This window comes from Gopherus flavomarginatus, chromosome 1, assembly GCF_025201925.1.
Source record: "Gopherus flavomarginatus isolate rGopFla2 chromosome 1, rGopFla2.mat.asm, whole genome shotgun sequence".
Classification (NCBI taxonomy): domain Eukaryota; kingdom Metazoa; phylum Chordata; order Testudines; family Testudinidae; genus Gopherus; species Gopherus flavomarginatus.
In genome coordinates, this window is record NC_066617.1 from 318158214 (window position 1) to 318169598 (window position 11385).

Genomic DNA, 11385 nt, shown 5'->3' on the forward strand with positions numbered 1-11385 from the left:
CTTCCCCAGTCATTCCCATTTTGACTACGTAATGCTGACACTAACTGGCCCCTGGTCACCATTACAGCAGTTCCTTCAAGGCCTACGGAATCCTTAAATCAAAGCACACTGAGCAGTAGGTGCTATCATTTCCATCCTGGAGCCAATTTGTATTATAGGAAAATAGCAACAATTCATGCCAACGAAAGTTCTCCAGAGAGGCTGGACTCATGTTCTCCTGGGACTGTGGTTTGGCAGCAGAACCTGGGCAAGCTAAAGTCTGGAGAACCGAAAAGCGCTCTCATACTGCATGAGCACGGAAGAGGCTAATGTGGGATCTAATGAAAACACAGAAGTGGAACATGCAAAGCCTACTGACATTTTTCAGAAGAGACTGATGTTCCTCTATGGGCACTTGTAAGTCAAGACTCAAGTGATCCCTGTACCATTGATATCAAAGATCAGCAATCATGCAATTATAGGGCGCTCTCCATCACTAACTGGAGCAAGACACCAATATTTAAGGGTCACTTCACACTCTGTCCAGAGCATAGGAAAGGAAGAAAAATAATGATCAGTATCCCCATACCCAGTCCCCTGCCTCTTCAAGAATAACTTAATTAGTTCTGCCAATTTAAAATGAGATAGATTTGATAAATTAGGTCAGCCAGTGTTTAAAGTAACAAGTTGCCAGCCCTTAAAAGAAGAAATGGTGCACTCAGCTGGCACAACCCAAAAGGTACTGTGGGATCATGTCAAAAGTTTGCTTTATTTCCAATCTTCATTATTTGATGGGAGGTCATAGTACCGTTGTCTGGGCAGTCTTATTTGGATATAGAATAATGTTTGTATAGCTGTGAAAAACAGCTGCTTAGTTTGGAGTCTGTCACTATGCCTCTGAAACACATGAGCTCAAAACTCAGACCTTTTCATGGATCACTCTTTAAAGGTGATCTAAAAAGATTTCTAAAAAACTGGGTTTGTGCCATTTTTAGCTTCCTTATGTATAAGACAGCCCAGATGTTTCATCTGTTAAGTTTCATCCCTGCTTGATTTTTGTCATTAAGAAATATCAGGTCTCCCCTGGAGAATCTACAGGACATGTATATTGTTAATGTTGCAAATCTTCAATCAAGAGAGGCCTGTTGAATCCTTAACAAAGACATCCCTTCTCCAAAATAGACACTGACTACTGAATTTAAATAGGTATTTGTGCACATGCATGCCCCAGAAGAGGTTTATTCAATTAGAATAGAAATTCCTTCTCCTCTCGGTTGCTTAACTTTCCATCTCTTTCATTAGCTCTCGAGTCACCATAGAATCTCCCAATCTAGACAGCACAGGGATTTCTAACATAATACACAAAGTTGCTTGGAAGTCCCCTTTAAAAAAAACAAAACAAAAACAAACTGACATTCCATGGAACCTGCACCTGTCACTGCACATCTCTGTAACAAGGCAGAAGAAGGACTTCAACTAAAATATTTAAACTCTTGTATATCTTCCAAAGTCAATGTTCTTTCATATTTACCTATCTGCTAAGGTTTTGCTGACCGTCATACTGATTCATTTGTTGAGCCAAAGTCCAATACACAGAGACAAAACAGTCTGGGATTCAGATACAAAGTAAAAATTAAATAGTGTACCTCCACTGAATGAGACAGACACTTTTTCTTGAATGTCTTCTCTCTCTTCTTCCAGTAACTTCATTTTCACTTCATGGTCTTTCTTTGTGTTTTGCATGATAGCAATGGCTTTCTGTTCTTCAGCTTGAAGATCTTCCAAAAGCACTTTTTTCTCATCCAGCAAGATATGAATAAGCTCACTAAATTGGGCTTCAATTTTCTGCTTTTGTGATTACCTCAAGCTCTTTACACATTCCTTCTACAGGAAACATCTCATGTGTTTCCCGCAGAAGAAACCCTCGTTGTTGGAAAAAGCCCTGTCACTTCGTTGATTAATCCTGTCAATTTATAATTTATTTGCTTTTAAGTAGACTATTCAAATGAGACAATATGGCTCTGCTCCTTTGACCTGTTCCAAATGCCTTTTCAAAATGAATGTTAGAGACAGGCAAAATTCCCTGTGCATAAACAGAACAAGAACTCCCTAGTTTAGTAGCCATATATTGTACCTATCTAAAAAAGGACACCTAACCCAGAGTTCTAGAAGGTGTCTGACTTGGAGTGTGAGTGAAGAAAAACCTAAAAATTGTATTAAGTTTTTTCCTCTCTCAGATGGAGAGCAAGATAATGGCCCATTGGGCAGTATTGGCACAGGATACTGTGAGATGTAGAAGCTGAAGGATGTCAGGCAGAGCTCATGGACCATAAAAGGAGAGGTCAGGTAGACTCTCTTTCAGAAGAAAGACAGTGTAGACCTGGCTTCAGACTATAAAGCTATGTCAGAATAACTATATCGCTCAGCAGTGTGAAAAATCCACACCCGAGTGTTATAGTTAAACTGATCATAACCCCCTGTGTAGACAGCGCTATGTCAACAGGAGAGCTTCTCCCTTAATATAGCTACTGCTTCTTGGGGAGGTGGATTAAGGTGTCTTCAGCTAAGCTCTGCAGTTGCGCTGATGCAGTATTTTAAGCGTAGAAATGCCCTGGTGTGTAAACTAGAGGTCTTAAATACATATGGTCCTGAAAGGGACACACTAAAGAATTCTTGTCCCAGGTCATCATGAACCAACTGACTAGCTGAATCTTGTGTTGCTCTGTGATAGCTGGAGATGCTGATAGAGATCACAAGCCTGGCTATCCTTCTCATTTTGAAAAGGTACTGAGGGCAGGCCAAAGCAGTAGATTCACAGAGTCCATTTGAATAGAGTTCTCTGAAAAGGAAAGAAATCTGAAATTGTCTAGATTCGTATTAATGACATAGAGACCAGGGTCTCATTGTGTAAGGCACTGTGCATACATACACAGTAATAAACAGTCCCTACCCCGAAAAGTTTACAGTCTGAACAGATGTGACAGCCAAAGAGTGGGGAGAAAGGAAATATTACTATTCTTATTTTACAGAGAAGAGATTCTCACTGGTTTTCCGCTTGAAGAACTGATCTTTTCCTCCATATTATTTCTCAGCATCTTTGCTGAGGAGAATATACATATTTTTAAAAAGGGAAAAGCAAGTACAACCCATTTACCTGTGAGCCCTGGATTCCCAGCATACCACACAGACAGACACCTGGTCAGTTTCAGAATGCAACTTCAGTTCTTCATTATGCTTTCCATACTCATGGTGACCCACATTATTTTGCTGAGGAAGGGAGGACTGTGATCGCTCCCACTAGGTTTGCCACCAAGAAATTCTTAGGGAAAGTTGGGATCTGGGAAAATCTGTCAAAACAGTCAGTGATGTGAGGGTTAAAATGTGAGGATTCATTCTTTCAGGTGGGATATTTACAATACTGTGCACAGTAAGGTTGAGCTTTAATACTTATGTTCATCAGCTCCCTGCTATAAAAACAGAGGTTTATGCTGTGATTTTTCAAGATCCTACAAAATGACAGAGATTAGTGACATTTTTAAAAGACAACATGAATTAGTTCAAGTGGGCAAACTGAATGTTCCCACCAGAGCTTGTCCAGAAAAAAAAAAAGATTCCTACTGGCTAGAGGCAGATATGTGAGGCAGGGCATCCATGTAGCCATTGATTGGGGCTAGTGCGGCACTTTCATTTCCACATACCTGTGCTTTTAGTAACTACCTTGGGTAGCTGCTGTCTCATCAATATTTAATGCTCTCCCAGACTTGCTGAGGGTTACTTTGTGTGCAGGAGAGGAAGGAAAACTTTTCTTCCCCTCCAACCATGTCTAAGCAGCTAGGTGGGGCAGTGCCACTCTTATCTTCTTCCCAACTCCTCTGCTCCCCACTATTTTGTTGTCTCCGTCTCTTCTTCTGACTATCCGTGGGTGGGTGTATACACAATGGCAGTGTTAGGACAATTTGCATGAAGTTAAAACTGAAATATTCAGCAAAGTCCTCCCCTGCCCCCAGCCAGCTCTTACAGAAGGGACAAAATTGCAGATGCAAAAGCAAGGATTTTTGCTGCATTCTGTACTGTTCAAATTTGTTATAAATAAACAGCTAATAGATTATAATCATGTTTGGAATATTTGCACTGATCAATCAGAAGCTGTCCCCATTTTGGTCCCTCTGTATTCATTTCCAAGGAGGGAAATGAAAAGAGAAAGAGGGAATGGAGAAGGGAGGTAATTGGAGAAGCAAATCATTTTTTTCTTGTAAATTATAACCTGTTTAGTTGTAACATATTTGAACATGAAGAGTTTGCAACACTGCTGCATCATCTCACCAGGATACAACCACAACCAGCAGGTAACCACTGCAGAAATGTGAAATTGAATTTATTTTATAGTAATTCCGTCTGATGGTTATTTGCCAGATCTTGTACAGACCTATACTTTCTACAGAAGTTTAGCTGCAGCTATAAGATTTTAAAGCAGCTATTTGGTTTGAGGAACATGTTTCCTAGTATCATGAAGGATCACATAAAGCATCCAGAGCAGTACCCAACACAGACTTGGCAATCATAGCACAAACCAATTGACTTCTGCACTGTCAACCCAACCTTGAAAAAAACTGCCTCCAACCAACCAATACAAATCATCCAAAGACGACAAACCGTGTCTGCTCCCCATTCCTCCCAATGGAATAAGAGCACTTGGGGCCAGTTTAGACTCCAGAATGGAATCTTGACTTACTTGATTTTCCAAGGCTCCATATTCACTACACAATTAGCTATTTTCAGACATGGTTCTGTGCAAACCACATTGATTTATTGACTGTGGGGACACAAAAAGGCAAGAACTTCGCAGATACAAAGACCATTTTCCATTTAGTCCTCAATCTGAAGGGGTATATAAGACACACATACAGGCCCTGCATGCGCGTAATTTCACTCAGGTAAGTAGTGCCAGTTTCCCAGGTGCTTGTGTTAAAGATCAGACCCCTTTCAGTCACCTCCAGGCTGTAAGAGTAAATTAAAGCCCCACCCTGAGGCCTTGAGAGCAAGAGGAGAGCTTCAGAGAGATGAGATGCTAATTATTGGAGGTGGGGAGAAGCTTCTGGTTGGGTGAGTTTGCAGATCCCAACTGTGGCAATCTGTACCTCAAAACAGCACCCTGGAATCCCCATAGTCACTGCAGGCATATAATTATGATATATTTCATACAATGCAGGCCAAGTAAGATATCATACAAGAGGTCATAACCTGCTGAAACCCATTGTTCTGTCAGACTAAGCATACCATTAGTGTGTATGAATTTATGAGATTTTGCTGTATGGTTGTTACTGAAATATGTCATAATTCTGAGAGTCTCTATTGATAGTTTTCCAGTGACAATGACAAATAAGGTGACTAACAGGACCTGGAGGGGTTTGCTGCTTGTCACTAGCAAGGCATTGTGAGAGACAGCCCAGTCTGGAGAGTTAAGGGGGCACAGTGGTAACTCGGTTTCAAGTTGCACCCTGGGGACCCGTCACACCAACCTTTGGGGATGTTTGGTTAGAGCCCAAGTCTCTCCCTGCTCTCCTTCAGAGGAAGGCCTTAGTGGCAAGTTGGGCTCACTGAAGAAGCCTCAGGAGCTAATTAAGGAAAAGGTGACCTCACAGGGCAGGAGCACCCTGTGGATAGGAGGCTCACCTGGCGGCAGGGGGACAGGGAAAGCCGGTCCAGTCCTTCCATGTCTCTGCCCTACATGCAGAGGCAGCAGAAGTTGTGGCCATAGGCAAGGCCGGCTCTGGCTTTTTTGCCGCCCCAAGCAAAAAAAAAAAAAGGCGGGGGGGGGGGGGGCCGGAGAGGCAAAGCAGGGAAAAAAAAACAAAAAACACAGCACGGCCAGAGCGGCAAAGCAGGATAGGGGGAACAAAAAAAACCAGCGCAGCTGGAACTGCAAAGCAGGGGGGGAAAACAAAAAAAACTGCAGCACAGCTGGAGCAGCAAAGCAGTGGAAAAAAACAACAACAACAACAAAAACCCACGGTGCAGCCGGAGTGGTAAAGCGGGGGCGGGGGGGACAAAAACAAAAAACTGGTGTGGCTGGAGCGGCAAAGCAGGTGAAAAAAAAAACTGCGGCGCAGCAAAGCCTGGGTGTGTGGGGGGGGGAACAAAACAAAAACACGACGTGGCCAGAGTGGCAAAGCAGGGGGAGACAACGGCGTGGCTGGCAAAGCAGGGGAAAAAACAAAACAAAAAAACTCTACAGGGCGGCCGGAGCCAGGGTGCAGGGGGGCTCCCTGTGCTGCAGAGTGTGCCCGGTCTATTAGGGGGGAGGGGGAAGGAGCGGGGGGGAGAGAAGAGGGGCAGCCAGGGCTTCAGCAGGGAGTTCACCCCATGGCCCCGACCACCGCGCCGCCTGTGGGAGCGCTCCGCACTGCTCCGGTCGGCAGGGAGGGAAGGACGTGGGCTGCCCTGCCGAGTTTGCTGCAGGGCGCTCCTCTCCTCTGCCCCCTACAGGGCGGCCAGAGCAGCAAACAAACAAACAAAAAAAGCGGCCATGCCGCCCTAGGATTGGACGGAATGCCGCCCCCTAGAATCTGCCGCCCCAAGCAGGAGCTTGCTCAGCGGGTGTCTGAAGCCGGCCCTGGTGATGCAAAATCACTGCAGTTTTGTAAGTGAGAGAAAATATTTTGGCTACAGCCTATTTGACACTATTAATGATAATAAGCTAAAGACAGCAGCACAATATGGTTAACATCAACATCACAGTTTAGGAAGGGTGCAAGAGAGAAAGCTGATTCGGGAAGTTACATTGTCCCAGTGGTATGTAGTTAATAAAACTAGAAGGTGTACACCAGATGTGTCATTTAGAAACAGAAGCCTCCAGTCCTGGAAAAGAATCCTAGAACATAGCACTAGCCATAGGCTGCAAAGTAATATCTAAAATAATCCCATAACCACAATGTGCTAGCATATAAATAAAGAAGAATAGTCTGTGATCCAGCTATACATACTATGTTGATGGCAGTTTTCTGTGCCTTCAGTTATAGTTTTCATGTCTTTAAAAAAATCAGCAAAAACTAGTAATTTAGAATGTAAATTCCTGGATGCAGGGCTCATATCCCGTTTATCTGTACTCAGGTTGCTATATAAGCACTATAGTAGTAGCCGTAAATGAAAGGTTTACATTCTCTCAGCAGCTGTACATGTGTGCAGTAATGGTGCCCTCAAGTGGACAGCTGTGTTAGACACAGTCTGAAGAAAATTAGGAGGCCAAATTCTGCTTCCATGTGCACTCTGTGATTCCTACTGCAGTTAGGGGGCATCATAGACTTGGATCCAAAGGCAAACTTTAGCTCTATATGAAGAGTTATTGCTTTTGGATGCCAGGATGTCTTTTGCTGACTTGGTGATCTGGGCTTAGTTCAGGTTACGCCTTATCTACACAGGGGAAACTGACCACATAGCCTTTCTGGAATAACGATTCCAGTATAATTTAGCTAGTGTGAAGTAGCTCCCTATGGAACATTCTGTTCCAGACCAAAGCAACTTTGTTCTAGTCTGTGGGACAATACAGAGCAATATGGAACTGCCCTGCTGTATAGTATATTCTCCCTGGCTATGTCAGCTCTATCATGTTAACAACTGGAAAGTAATATGATCAAATGTTTTGTGCTGATCACTACAATTTATTGCCAAGCATGAGGGCCACTTCATCCACATCTTCTGTGAAGCAATTACGGCCATCAGGAACTGCCCCCTTTTCTATGGCTTACAGACTTCCTGATTTATTGCAACTCACTCGTTTCTTCTTCCTCTATACAATTTAAGAATATAACACTGTGGCAGTTATCTGAGCATCCCCTTGTGGCCAGGGTGCCTCTGTAGAGCCCCACCTCTGTTTTCCCCTTCTTCAGGGCTCCTGAAACTCCACACCGTCTCTCTTCCAATCACAGCCCTTCTTGGGGTCTGGTTGTTTACTAACACAAAGTTTGAAAAAAACAAATACAAAAGAAATCTTTCACCCAACCTTAAACTGGACACAGTCCCTGTTCCCTGCGGTGCTGCTCTTTCCATCTCTCTGAACAGCTGGAGAAGAAGTAAGGCCTGGCCTGCCCTCTCCCAAAGGATAAACAAAACCTTTAGCTGGGCCTTCTTACCCAACCACACCTAGGGGAGGATTGCAGCTTCACTCTGTGGTTCCCCCATCTAGCTCTGCTCTGTCCTCACTGAGGCCTCTTCTCACCCTTTATAGCCCAGCTTCAGCCCTGCCCCCTTAATTGGCTCACCTGTGAGAAGCTGCTTTGGCACAGGAGAGCTGTCCCTATTTTAATCACAGACAGCTTTTCTGGGAAACTGGTGGCCTAAAGTCCACAGGCCCTATTTTCTGTTCTAGCTGAATTCTGCTCAGTACAGGAACAATGGTGGTAAGGAGTGGAGCGGTGAAAAGTAACTTTAAACCACCTTTGTGGTCCCTACATTCAAGGGCTGAGGAAGGGCTAATTCAGTCTCTGGTGCCACTTAAAGCAGCATCAGGCTGCTCTAATTTAAGACCAGCTATTCAAGGTCGCTCAGGCTATTTGGGAATAGGCAGAGTAGGCCCCTTATGCCTGTGCCATATCCCCTATGTCAGGAGCTGGGGGAAAGGTGGTGGAGAGAGACCTGTTGTGTTCATGACATATGGGGATTCTCTTTATGCTTAAGGAATTTCCAGCTGACTGGATAAGGTGACTACAGCTTATTCACAGTGACTGTAGGGTAAGTGAGAATGAAGCCCCATGGGTAAAAATTCTAGTATGAGTTACATGAATCACCCTGAAATGGGATTGCACTGATATAACAGAGCTAGATTCTACTCCCAGTCTGTGTGTAACTCTTCTGCCAGGTGGCTAAAGGCAGCAATTTATCTGGGGTCCCTCTTGGCAAATAAGTAAACCAAGTTGAACCTCTACCCAGACAGTTAGGAAAACAAAATGCAACCTCGCTATGTGCTCTTAACAAGCAGAACTTCCCCACTCCCAGGAACTGGGAGACTGTGTATAAATAAGGGACTCATTAGGGGAAAGGGAACACTGTCATAAACTCAGGAAAAGCCAGCAACAGAATCTATATCCAAATAAAGAATGAAATACCCACCTTACCAGTAAGTGTGGCACTAATCCATCTAACTCCCTCTCCTCCTGCCGGAGAGAATATCCCACAGGTCCCTTAGCCACACCACCTCACCCATCCACCAAACCCCCCTCACGGTTTGGATCAGTAAATAAGTGCAGTCCATGTAACAGTTTTCACATGTCTACTTCTAGTCCCAAGGGAGCTGTTTGCCTGGTCCTGCCTAGAGGCACCACCACTTAACGCAGCTTAGTGATTCAGGTTTATCGGGGTGCTGGATAGGTGGGGTCTCACCAGAGTCCACTTAACTCTGCTGTTGCTGCTCTCTGCACCACTTCTTGCCATTAAGTCATCCATCTCTCACCACAAAGCCCCAACAAGAGAGGAGCCAAGAGCACTCAGGACCCCTGAGCAGAGTCCAGCAGAGGGAGTAGCGAGCTCTTTCCCTTCTGGGGTTTCTGGCCATAGGGCTAGTGTGTAAGTACAGCCATTCCAGTAGCGTAGCAGCACTACTTTACTGTGAGAGGGGTTCTAGACCAATCCATTAAAAAAAGAAAAATCTAATGAGTACTCTTAAAAAAATTACTCTGGTATGTGAGAAATATTGGATCCCTAAAAGCTTTACATATTAGATCTAATTCAGTTCTGGCTCAAGCAGATTCTGCACCCAATGAAATCAAGCCTAATTGTAAAGTTGAATTTGCCTCATTGGTGTGAAGTAGGTGCATCCTACAAAAAGTGGAAACGTGGACAAATTGCTAAGGAAGAGTATAAAAGAATAACACAATCATGAAAGGACAAACTTAGACAGGCTAAGGCACAAAATGAATTACATCTAGCAAGAGACAATCTGCTACCTTTGCCCTCAACACGAGGAATTTCCATACTGCAATAAAAAGCGACAGAGTCCTCTGGCACCTTATAGTCTAACAGAAGGATTGGAGCATAAGCTTTCGTGGGTGAATACCCACTTCGTCAGATGCATGCATCTGAGGAAGTGGATATTCGCCCACGAAAGCTCATGCTCCAATACATCTGTTAGTCTACAAGGTGCCATAGGACTCTTTGTCGCTTTTTACATATCCAGACTAACACGGCTACCCCTCTCATACTGCAGTATTAATTGGTAACACTGAAAAAATCTCACATCAAATGCAAAATGGAAGCCAAACTGGCAAAATAGAACTTCACAAAAAAGAGCCTTTTGTCACAGCTGTTATTTTCCAACTGCACTGCTGCTATCACAAAGGATGGGGAAACGTTGCTATTACTGCATCTTGAGATAAGGCTGATGGATTAAGCATTAAAGTATGGGATTTGGGGGTACTTCTTTTTCAAAGTATTGTTAATGGTTTACAACCTATCCCTGTGCACAGGGACCAGCCTGGAAAGCTTCAAATTATTTTTGTTACTTCATCTGATATATGGTACCAGATGATGAGTGACAAAATCTGGCAGGAGGTGGTAGTGACCAGAGTCATGGTCAGTCTCTTCCAGGAGGTGCTAATGCTGAACTCCCATCCTTAAGAAAGTCCCAGGGCAATTTCAGTGTCTTTTCTACCTCAAGAGCATCTTGGTCAAATCAAGCTTAATGACTCACCAAACTGACTGATGCATATCTAGTCCTTGACTGTGCAGTAAAGCTGGGCTCTTTCTGGCCAAATGCTGCTTTTCCAGCTACTACCATGCACATGGAGGAAAGCAGTCTGTAACCCCCAAAAGGTTAATATCTAAAACAAGAAACATATGCAGTATTGCCAATCCATACACTCATAAATCATGACTCAGGCCTTTCAAAATCTTGAGATTGGCATTAAAAATCATGAGATTAAAATATACAATTTTAGTTCTTTTCCTTTACCTTTCTGATTTTTGAATCTTTGGGTTACACTCAGATCCCATTTTCAAACTTCTCTGTGCAACCATGAGGGCAAGAAACTTTCTTTTATTAAAAAAATAAAGCTGAGATTCTCACATATTCTCAAGACTCCGGGAGTCGGGGATTCAAGAAACACCAACTATTATGAGACTCATGATAAAACTAGCAGTACTGCAAAGGGTGGAGGAAAGAGAGTGTGTTTAAAAACAGATACATTTTTAATGAACCTACATTATATACATTTAAAAAACAAGTAAATAAAACCATCTCTATCCAGTTGATCTTACCCTACATGATCTTGGGTCATTCCTTCATGTTAGCATCCGAGAAAAAGTGGATCTTGAGGAGGGACTAGAAGAGATGGGACTGGAGGGACGGGAACCTCTGTGGGTATTAGCATGGAAGAAAACAATAGCCTCCACTGTGACCTTTACACACATAAGCAT

General features: G+C 43.5%; 1 protein-coding gene across 6 annotated transcripts in view; it reads right to left on the reverse strand.

The window, feature by feature from the left end:
- The window catches only part of LOC127043240 (complement C4-like), a 117246-nt gene that overhangs the window by 102961 nt on the left and 2900 nt on the right, over nt 1-11385 (reverse strand). The window lies entirely within an intron of this gene.